At 40.8% G+C, this 10,883-nt stretch overlaps 1 protein-coding gene and 1 long non-coding RNA gene across 4 annotated transcripts in view; both read right to left on the bottom strand.

Annotated features, from left to right (window-relative positions):
• Window positions 1-10,883, bottom strand: part of TMTC2 (transmembrane and tetratricopeptide repeat containing 2) — a 483,679-nt gene that overhangs the window by 108,287 nt on the left and 364,509 nt on the right. The window lies entirely within an intron of this gene.
• LOC109295767 overlaps window positions 5,490-10,883 on the bottom strand; it is a 7,095-nt gene continuing 1,701 nt past the window's right edge. Inside the window, exon 3 of the long non-coding RNA XR_002096830.1 lies at window positions 5,490-5,501. This is a non-coding gene — a long non-coding RNA (uncharacterized LOC109295767). The remainder of the gene's footprint in view (window positions 5,502-10,883) is intronic.

The following is a 10,883-nucleotide window of genomic DNA, read 5'->3' as shown; positions in this document are numbered from 1 at the left end:
ACTGGACACAGTACTCCAACTGCAGCCGGACCAATGCCGCATAGAGGGGGAGCATCACCTTCCTCAATCTGTTGGTCATGCATCTGCTAATACACAACAAGGTGTGATTGGCTTTGTTGATGGCCTTGTTACACTGCTGGCTCATGTTCATCTTGGAGTCAACTATGACTCCAAGATCTCTCTCAGCCTCTGAGCTGCTGAGGAAGACATCCCCCAACCTACAGGTGTGCTGGGGATTCCTTCTTCCTAGGTGGAGTACCTTGCTTTTATCTTTGTTGAATTGCATCCTATTACATTCCATGCATTGATCTAACCTGTCCAGGTCAGCCTGTAACTGCTCCCTGCCCTCTCATGAATTCACTATGCCCCATAATTTGGTATCATCCATGAACTTGGAGAGGGTGCTCACCACACCCTCATCCAAACTGCTGATGAAGATATTAAATAACACCAGTGCAAGGACCGAACCCTGTGGGACCCCACCTCCTTCCTGGCCGAGAATGACCCGTCAACCACCACTCTCTGGGTGCAGTCCCTAATCCAGTTAGCCACCCACCTGACTGTGTAGGCATCCACTCCACAGCCTGTTAGCTTCCCTATGAGAATAGGATTGAAAACTGTGTCAAAGGCCTTCCTAAAATCCAGGTAAATGACATTGGCCTCCGCTCCTGTGTCAAGGCAGTGTGTGACCTGGTCATAAAAGGCTATAAGGTTTGTCAGGCAGGATCTACCTGTGATGAACCCGTGCTGGTTTCCTTTCAGCATCATTTCCCCTGCTGGGCTTTCACAAATACGCTTGTTGATGATTTTTTCTAGTATTTTCCCAGGGATAGAGGTAAGAATGACTGGCCTAAAGTTACCTGGCTCCTCCCTCCTCCCCTTCTTAAAAATGGGCACCACGTTGGCCTTTTTCCAGTCCTCAGGGACCTGTCTGGAGCACCATGAGACCTCAAACAGCCGTGCCAGTGGCTCAGCAAAGACAATGGCCAGTTCCTTTAGCACCTGTGGATGGAGGTTGTCCAGGCTGACTGACTTGTACCCATCAGCCCTTCCAAGTGCTCTTTAACTAGATTTTTCAAATTAATTGGTTAAGCGAAAAAAAACCCACTAGAAGCCTGATGGGATGACTGGTGTCAGCCCAGTACATAGGAAGAGGGAGCTGGGGGAACCCTAGGGAGGGGATATCTATCTGAAACTTTACAGCAGATTTGCCTAATTAGCTCTGCAGTAAAGTCTCTGTGTTTACACATGCAGTCCTATTAGGTTTCAGTAAACAAATAAACACTGCTGTAGTTTAGTACTTGTAAATACAAGTACTATCCTGCGGCAGCGTTATTTACTGCACAGCAACGCACATGCAGATGTTGATGGGGCTGGCTGGGGCATAAGGGTGCTTCAGTGTGGGAGCTGTTTGCCAGAAAGCCCTATAATGAAGCACCCTCATGCCCCAGCCAGCCGCTCGGCAGGACAATGAGTCAGATCAGAGCAGCCCCAGGCTGCCAGGCTGACTCCCTACCCAGACCCCACTGCCAATCAGGCTGCTCTGACCCAGCTCAACATGCTGCAGGTACATACATAAATGTGGCACCCAGGAGCAATAAACTCTGGCACAATATTGTGCTGGAGTTTATTGCTTTGCATTAATTACACGTGTAGATGTACTCATAAAGTACTCTATAAGGTGCCTAAACTCTGACTCTTACCTAACCCACAGCCACCCAGAGTTGCAGTTTATATGGAAAAACCAGGTTGATGAATAAATGGGAGCCAGAAGAAATTCAGCTGATAAAATGTAAAAAAAAAAAAAATCTCCATCAAGCATATTCCAACTACAGGGTTCTGGTTTTTTTTTAATGTCAAATTAGACTAAATTTGGGCATCGAGATGATAAAAGGATGTAAGCCACTCCAGCTGCCCCAACTAAACTGTAAGTTCTCTCTCCAAAGCATGGGGGACCTATGACATTAAACCCCTTCCTGCACCAAAACAAAACAAAACAAAGCAATTCTGGTGACTCTTATTTTCCTTGCCTAGTCTTTGATTCCTTTTCTTCCCCTACTAGTCACATTCGTGGAAATGCCTGAACCAGGTGAATGGATAGTTTTACAAAAAAGGGTAGAATTTCAACTCAAAAAGTTAGTTTGGCAATGTTCTAAGCAACTGAAAACTGGATCATAAAAATGGAAGAGCTACCAAACTCAAGAGACAATTCTACCAACGCCATTTAGAATATCCTCATACTGCTGACAATAAACTAGGTACTTTCCAAACTTTAGAACATAAAAAGTGCCATACTGGGTCAGACCAATGGTCCAGCTGACCCAGTATACTGTCCTTGATACTGGCTGGGGTGGATGCTTTTGATGCATAGCGCTGGACTGGATATATGTAGAGAGGTGGTTCTCAACCTTGTCAGACATGAGGCACCACCCGACAGGCTTGAGACACCTCACAGAAAATGCCAGCTCTTAATTATGGTGTTTTTTTGGCTAAAGAAAAGCAATAGAGCAATTATTCTGTTGGCAAAGATCTCAAAAAGAACACAACAGGTCAAAATGTTTTTCATGCTTTGGATTCCTATTTGAAATCTCTGGGTTTATCTTGTGAATTTGGTTTTCACATCTAACAGTGCTAAAATTGTATGGTACCCTGGGGCACCCTTGAAAGCATCTCAAGGCACCCATAGAAAGTGATCCATCCCCTATTCATTACCCTCCCTGGCATCTACTTTTATTGGTTTAGAGATGCCAGAGGACATATCTCTAAACTCTTATGGAAAGATACAACTTCTCAGAAACAAAAAAATTCTCATGGTGGATTCTAACAACAGGAACTGAACTGAGAAATGTAATCTTGAAAGGAAGTTAGGCAGATTAAACTGCTGCAGGGTTTTTAGAAATCAAATATTTCGTAGCATAGCCAGATAAAATGACCTCGTTTTGGAGGGTACTTTAGGCTTGGAGGGTACCCAGAAGTTCAGCTATGAATTTATTGACCTGAATGTCAAGCTGTCCACAAAAGAAGCTTTTTAGAAGATTTTAAAATCACCCTTTGTTTCTGGCCACATTCAAGGGCTTTTAAGGAAACTATGTTTTCTGCCTATAACTCCCCAGGTTCTAATTGCTTATAATAGTTTTTTACCATGCCACTACAGTTGAATGAAGGTTTGTAAGAGTGCTACTACTATAAATCTATTGAAAGATTTAGAATTCTTGATTCTAAAAAAAATCATTTCACATTAAGCAAAGATGCAGAGGCTTAGCCACCCCCAAAATTACAAAATGTGTATTCAATCAATATAGCAATTTTCTTGGTTAAAGTGAAGCACATCAAATAAAAACTTTTCCAGTTTGAGGTACATTTTTGTTATTCTATTGTACTGCTATACACAGACACAAAAATATATTCACACATACTTGCACGTACAAGTACATAAGTGATATGCAACATATCAGTCTTGGACTGGATTTAGGAGATGATGCATATCAACTTTGTTTGCTATGGCAAAATGTTGAAAATAAACTGAATAATGTTTATCCTTATTATTGTACATTTGTATTAATGATGCATTAGTAGAAGCCTTATTAGAATACCCATTGTAAAGAGATATCTGAGCCATTGCTGAATGGAAACTGTCTTTTCCATTTACACTACCACTTACTAATTGCATCATTTACCTAATTTGAATTAAGTTTACATTAATTTGTAAAGTGCTTTGAAGTCCTCATAGTAAAACAATAAAAAGGTAAAAAAACCAAAAAACCTAACACATCAATTTGTTAATGTAATTTCTTAAATGTATGGAGTTCAACAGTATTAGACCCCACTTTGATGCAATAGTTTATAATAGCTTAGAATAAAAAAAAACATTCAAGTAAGGAAGACCATATTATAAGACACCTCATACACAAAAAAGGGAAGAAAAAATACATGAATAGGAAACTAGACCTTGATTCAGCTGATGGGTGATCCCAGGCTTTAATCAATTTGTACACTGAAAAGATCTACTTACATGCAAGTTTGCATATACTGTTGATATGGGACTAAAGCAAAACATCAACATCAGATAAGACTTTGATTAAGCAAGTTTTTTTGTGGAACAGTTATTAAATTCTTGTATTTAATGTTCTGTCAATTTCAGACCTGAAAGTGGTGGAAGCCACATCTCATAGGACATCTAAAACACCTCACCTAACACAGGGAAAATAAAATAAAATAAGGGGTAATCTATTTGTACAACATGTTTCAAATACTGGAGAAAGTCATTCAGTTGTTTTTTTTTTTTTTATTATACCCACTTCTAAATCAACCTACACTGGTAAGTGATTGGTTTAAATGACTGAATTAATCAAAAGCAGCTGCCATTTAATAAGACGGTGTAGAGTGATGCACTATCTAAAACAACATATACAGGCTTTTTTAACTACTGCTTCCTTTAGTGCTCACAACCAAGGCATGCGTAATAGATAAAATATATCCTTTGCCTAGATTTAATGAATGAAATTCAAAATTGGTTTTCTTTAGAGCAACAGAGAAAAGATCAACCCCGGGATTTCTACTACCATTTCAAAAGCCAGTACTTTCATTTTTGTAAACCTTATCAAAGCCCTTGGGATTGAAATATCACCATGCAGTATAGGTAGCCATTTTAAAATATAAGCAGGAAAATAACACTTAAATCATCACAGAGTAAGTAGCTAGCAATGACTCAACATTAAAGCAGTAATCAGAAAAGACGACAATAAGAGAATGATTAGTTGTGAAAGAAAAATGGAAAAAATAAGGTGGCTCTATATCATCATCACATCATCATCCATTACTTTATAATGTAATGAAATAAGGTGTTAATACTTAGAAGGCAAGAAAACAAAACAAAACAAAATAAAACAAAAAACCCACAAGGTGTAATTTTTGTAAACACTGTGGAAAACAACAAAATTGGGCACCCGTTTACTATGAAAGAAGAGGCACTAGAACAAGGGCAGGCAAAATACAGCCCATCAGCTGGATCTGGCCCACCAGACACTTTCATCCAGCCTATGGTGTTCACCAATCAATTGTACCCTGCCCAGCCTTTCTGAGGATGGGGGCAAGGTGCCCATGTATACACACATGGGTGGAAGGGCCCAGCCCAGCCAGCTTCCAGGCAGGGCTGCTGCTGCTGCTGCTGCTGCTGCAGTCACCACATACTTTATCAACTTGCCCGGCATCACTCTCCCTCCAGGCAGCAGTTAGGGAAGTGGTGGGGGCAGAAGTGGAGCTACAGCTGGGCGGGAGCTTGGAGCATGGGGCTGGAGACAGTGCGGAGCTTGGGTGGGCAACTTGTGGGTGTGAGGGAGGATGGGGGGGTATGGGCCCCCCCACAGTTCCCCTATGGCACGCAGCCCTGGCATGCAGCAGCAGCACGATGGAGCACTCAGGACACTTGTGCAGTTCCAGCCAGCACTCCACACTGCAGTGTGGGGTGCAGCCCCCACTGGGCCATCTCTATCACCAGTGCTCTCCATCGTGCATGTGAAGCCCCTGCACTCATATGGGGTGGTGGGAGGGAAGCCCCACACACTGGAACTGACTTCCTTCACAGCAGGGGGCAGGAAAGGTAGCTGGCTCCGGTGCGCAGGGCTTCCCTCCCATGCTGCGTAGGTGCAGGGAGGGACTGTGCATGCATGGCAGGGAGTGCCAGCAATTGAGATGCCCTGTTGGGGGCTACATTCCTCACTGTGATGTGCAGTGCTGGCCAGAGCTATGTGCCATTGGGCACCATCACCTGTGCCAGGAATGATGCTGCTGCACTATGGGAGGGGAGGAGTGTGGGGGAGGCCATACCTCCCACCCTCCCTCACACCCCACAAATGCAACACACCCACACCCTGCCCCCACAACTGCCCACTTCTACACCCCCCAACATACTCTATGCCTCCCACACACAGCTAAACCCCCTCACAAACCACCCCCACACACGCATACCCCCCACACTCCACTATACACACACACACATATGGCCACACCCCCTACACAATATACAAGACTAAACTTTATTTTTGAGTTATTATGTAGTCACCTCTATACACAGTATGCAAACACAAAACATAACAAAAATAATTTTGGTAATGAAATTAAAATATGTTATGGTACGTGTTTGACCTTTAGTGTAGGATTTGGTTTTTTTTCTGGTTCTAAGATGGCAATCCCCCCCCCTCCCCAAAGGAGTATTTCTGGGAAGGGTCAAGGAGAAGGACTTCCACTGGCAAAGGTCAGTGGTTAGGGGTGGGACTTCCAGTCCCATGGTAGTGACCAGGGGGCAGAGCAACTGTCAAGGGGCAGGGCAACCCATGCAACCCTGGAAAGCTCACCAATAAACTCATTAAGCGGCCCTTCACCCAAAATTTATTGTCCACCACTGCACCAAAAGTTATTCTGTTCTAGATTAAGTTCACCTGTGTTTATTTCTGATATGTTCATAAAGAATAGATCTGTACATCAAAAGGTCAGCTTTACTTCAGACAGATACAAGAACTTTTCAAACATACCACAAATAATACTGTTATTTTTTTCAACACTAAGACAGCCAGAAATCTGAACAACGCAAGCAAAGGCCACCTCCTTGAGGGGAACATGTTAGGTTTATTGATGAGGGGATACTATGGGACTATGAATGTAACAGGATTGTGCTTCAGTAGATGCCACATCCACATATGCTTTTGATCATTAACATCAGTCTTTCTTGGGTAGTGGAACCCCTGGAGATGGAGATGCAAAAAGACAAATGAAGATATATATTATCTATAATAAGAAGAGATGCATTACAATCTGCCTTTTTATTCTTCCTCTGCAGCTTTGTTAAAGGGCTTATAATCTGACACAAGAATTGACTCTTAACAAATTTGTTTAACAAAATCTCAGAACAATCTATTGGACATTGCAATGCCAAGAATGGAATTCAAAATATAATAGAATAAGGAAACAGAGCTAGGAAAACAACACCTATTGAAAATGTTCTGTATATTTTTTATTCTTGATTATCATACTGATAACACAACTTTGCAGAACATAATGCATAGACTTTTACTGCACAAGGAGTGTATGCATGCAAGTAATAAAACTAAGAGCATAGCTAGCTTGATGCAATGTTTCACTGTAATACAAAACAGATAGTAATAAGCAAACACTGAATCAAAGCTCCTCTGAAATCACTGGTGCATCCAGTATAGGATACAGAAAACGGATTTTTCTTTTGTCACAGAATACTGTGATTTACAATTTCTCAGAATGCAGAGTATTGTAGATGCTATTTTGATAGACTGAAGGTGGTCACATTTATTGAAAATGAGTTGATTTTTATAGGCCTCTGCTAGCCAATCAGAATAGAATTTTGGAGTTATTTAGAAGGCAAATCTATTTTTTTATATTTGTAAAACTTGAAAGGGGTAATAAATGAAAATCCAAAGCAAGTCAATTCCAATAAGGAATTTCAGGGCACAATCATATTCTTTCACTGGAGGCCTCCAAGTAACATGTCATTGACAAACAGTGACCTCATCTGAGAAAAGTGATTTGATTTTTCCTTTCAGACAAACGTATAATGAACAGCAAGGAAGGAGAGAACAGACAGAATGACTAAGATTGCAAAAATATTAAGTGAATCTCTCTCTCACCTTTCATATTACTTAATTTCATGTTAAAGATTTTAGTCAGCATTAAAGAGTTAAACATTGATACTGTACCAAAAAAGTGTATTTCATTCCAAAGTGCTCTAGCTAAAAGTACTTAACACTAGGGCCACATCTAATTGGTGTCCCTGTAGCCTTGTTTAGGCATGTGACTACATTTTGGTCTGGAAATCTTATGGTTATATTATTATTTTAATTCAGACTCCCATTATATTAAAAAACATGTGCAAGGCAGGCCTACTGTCTTATTCTTTCACGAATACTGTTCATGTGAAAAAACTGAATTATTTTACAAGACAGTAGAGATCAATTGTCAAAAAGGGAAAAGTGTGAATGAAAATCCTGAGACTGTTGTAGTCCCAGTCCCTTTAGCAATCCATTACTATAACCTCTGTACTTAGTCTGAGTATGGTAACAAGAATCCCAAAACAAAAACAAAATCCCCGAGAAGTTTCCATCAGCCCAAAGTTGATATTTTGATGTGTACAGAGAATATCAACTACAGTAACCTATGAAGACTCCTAGGTAAAGGAATTGGATAGAAGAATGGAAGCAAAACTTCTCCTTCCATTAGAGTGGAGCTACATTTTTAGTACCTCTGTTATACTGTTTTCCACTCACTTACATTTAGAGAAAAAATATTTTCAATGTACAGTTAGCAAATAATTAAAAGCAAAACCTCATGACAAGCATGGTCAATGTTTTGACAACTGTATCTCGAACAAGTGCAAGAAACTATTCTTTGAATAAGCTATGTGGCATGGGATACGCATTTCACAAATTAATCATCCTTGGCTCTTAAAAAATAAGTCTAGCACAGCATGAACTGTAAAACTATACCAACAAAAGTGTTTCTTGAAGCCCAAAACAATATTTAAAAGTAATTCAATAAAAAGGCATTTAATGGAAACAAGTGGCAAATGGGACAGGAGCCTTAACAATATTAACAGGTTTGTACAAACAGCCACATCCACCCAAAAGTATAATCAAATAAAGTAATAGTTATGTTATAATCATCAAAACAAAAACTCTTTCCCTGTCTGCTAAGCCTTCAGACTTCTGAAGTGAACCTCCGTGCCAGATGTAAAATCTGGCTTCCCCTCTTCTTTACCTGGCTTCCACTGAAGTAAGACTGCATTTTTTGTGTTCATGTGTAGTGTAGCAGAGCAAGGAAGAAAGATCACTGACTTCCTAGATTGAAGGAAGAAAATTTGCCATGACAGTAACTTTTCACCAGGCACATGTGCTAAATATGGACAGATGCTCATCATGTGTAAAGGCTGACCGGGAACTTCATTTATGGTTACAAGTCCCTCCATTCCTTTTTGCCCTGGATGTTCCTTCTACAGCCCGCACTATACACACACGTTATAAAGTTTACAGTGTTAGGTGCAAGTTACAGAAGAAACGCTCTCACAAGAAATGGTGAGCAGAAATGCACTTGAAAATAGATATTCAGCTGCCGGTTGGCAGGAATGGATGAAGAGGAAAAATAGTGTATGCCTATGAATGTATGCATTTGATAGCACTTTGACATTCAAGGAGCTGAGGAACACTGCTTAGACATCCCTCCCTTTACCTTTGCATTTTTAAAATAAGGCCCCACTACTCCATATCACTCCCTTTCACACCACTAAACTAGCAGAAGGATGAATTACTGTAGCAGGTGGGCCAGTGTGGTTATAAAAGCAATGTAATTCAATCAACTGTACAATATCATATTTCCAGGAAAGCAAAAGACGTATAGACCAGACCCTGATTCTTAAGCAATCCTAATATTGGCATTAAAGTGTTCAAGATCCCACAGGGACCATTTTATCTTTTGACCCTAAGTTTTAATTGAAACTTTAAACAAAATATATTACCTATTTAATTCAACTGAGCTGGGCTCTGGCCTTTGTAGTGCATGTTGTAATGCCAAGCAAGTTAATCTCTGTAACCTTAGTATGTACTTTTTAATTTATACCAAAGATGAATTCCATAGAGAAAACACATACCAAGCCAACAAGACATGGAATCTTGAATAATTATTTTTGATTTCAAAGTTTTAATTTGTATTTGTTTTGTGATTTAGAGAAAAAAAGAATAGGGTTTTTTTTTCTTGGTACAAAGCCAAAAATCCATACGGTTCCCTTAGCTTGGTTACTGCACACCTGGCCAAATAAATCAAAATGATAGAGGACCAAAACCTACATTGCAAGTTTTCATACATATGAACCTTGAACATCAGATGCAGATCTCTTGATTTTCATACCATGGGGCAAATGCACAGCTCAATGGATTGCTTGGTCCTTTGGGCCAAACATTCCTTATATGTTTAAGACGCAAGCGTATTTTTTTGGTTTTTAGCAAAAAGGAGTCATCTGGGCAGACTGGCACAATGGAGGAGTGAGTCACCACTGGCTTGCCAGAAGAAAAAGCCAATAGAAGTGAGCACAGGAAAGTACTGTAACACAAACGGGGAAAACAGGTCGTGTAAAGGCTTAGCACTGTTGGAGTGTTAATGCTACTGCACTTAGAGATCTGGAGTTCAAATCCTAATTCAGTATAAACAGCGAACACTTCTGTTTATACTCCTTGAGTATGTCATGTATAGCATATGGGGAAAAGGCTCCACAAAAATCTCCATAAACTGCTGGAATAAGAGTTAACAATGGAAAGCAATGTAAATGAAACATTTTTCTCAAGTTGCAAAACTGTATCCTGTACTGCAAACTAAAGGTGACAAGCAGCCAAGGTTTACAATTCATCAATCCCAAAGTCATCTGAAGAGGACTGTCCTTACACACACTGTATTCTCAGATTAAATAATTAGCAATGGAGATTCTTGCTTACACAGAGCAGATCTGAAATAGGGAAGGACTTCTCTTCCTACACGTACTGAGAGTATTCCCAGGTTGTGCCCTCATCTGCTCTAGGGCTAAGTATAGACAGTCAAAAAGCCTGAGCTGAATTGATTCAATCTTCACACATTTTTCATTCTGGAAATGCAGTCACATGCCTGCAATGGCCCAGGCCAGAAGCTAGGGGACTCTAGAACCAGAGACAACCCCAGCAGGGTACGGGGGCCGGGGCAAAGCAGCCTGCGCAGGGCCCTCCTCCCCATCCCATGGCACACTTACGCCAGGGAGTGAAAGCCTTGGCACACCGGATGCGGTGGGAAGGGTGGCTGCTGGAACTTCCAGCTGGAACAGGCAAACAAATGTCCAACCT

The sequence above is a fragment of the Gavialis gangeticus genome, unplaced genomic scaffold, assembly GCF_001723915.1.
Source record: "Gavialis gangeticus isolate Ggan-Ray unplaced genomic scaffold, GavGan_comp1, whole genome shotgun sequence".
Lineage (NCBI taxonomy): Eukaryota > Metazoa > Chordata > Crocodylia > Gavialidae > Gavialis > Gavialis gangeticus.
This window is presented reverse-complemented; position numbering and strand designations above follow the sequence as displayed.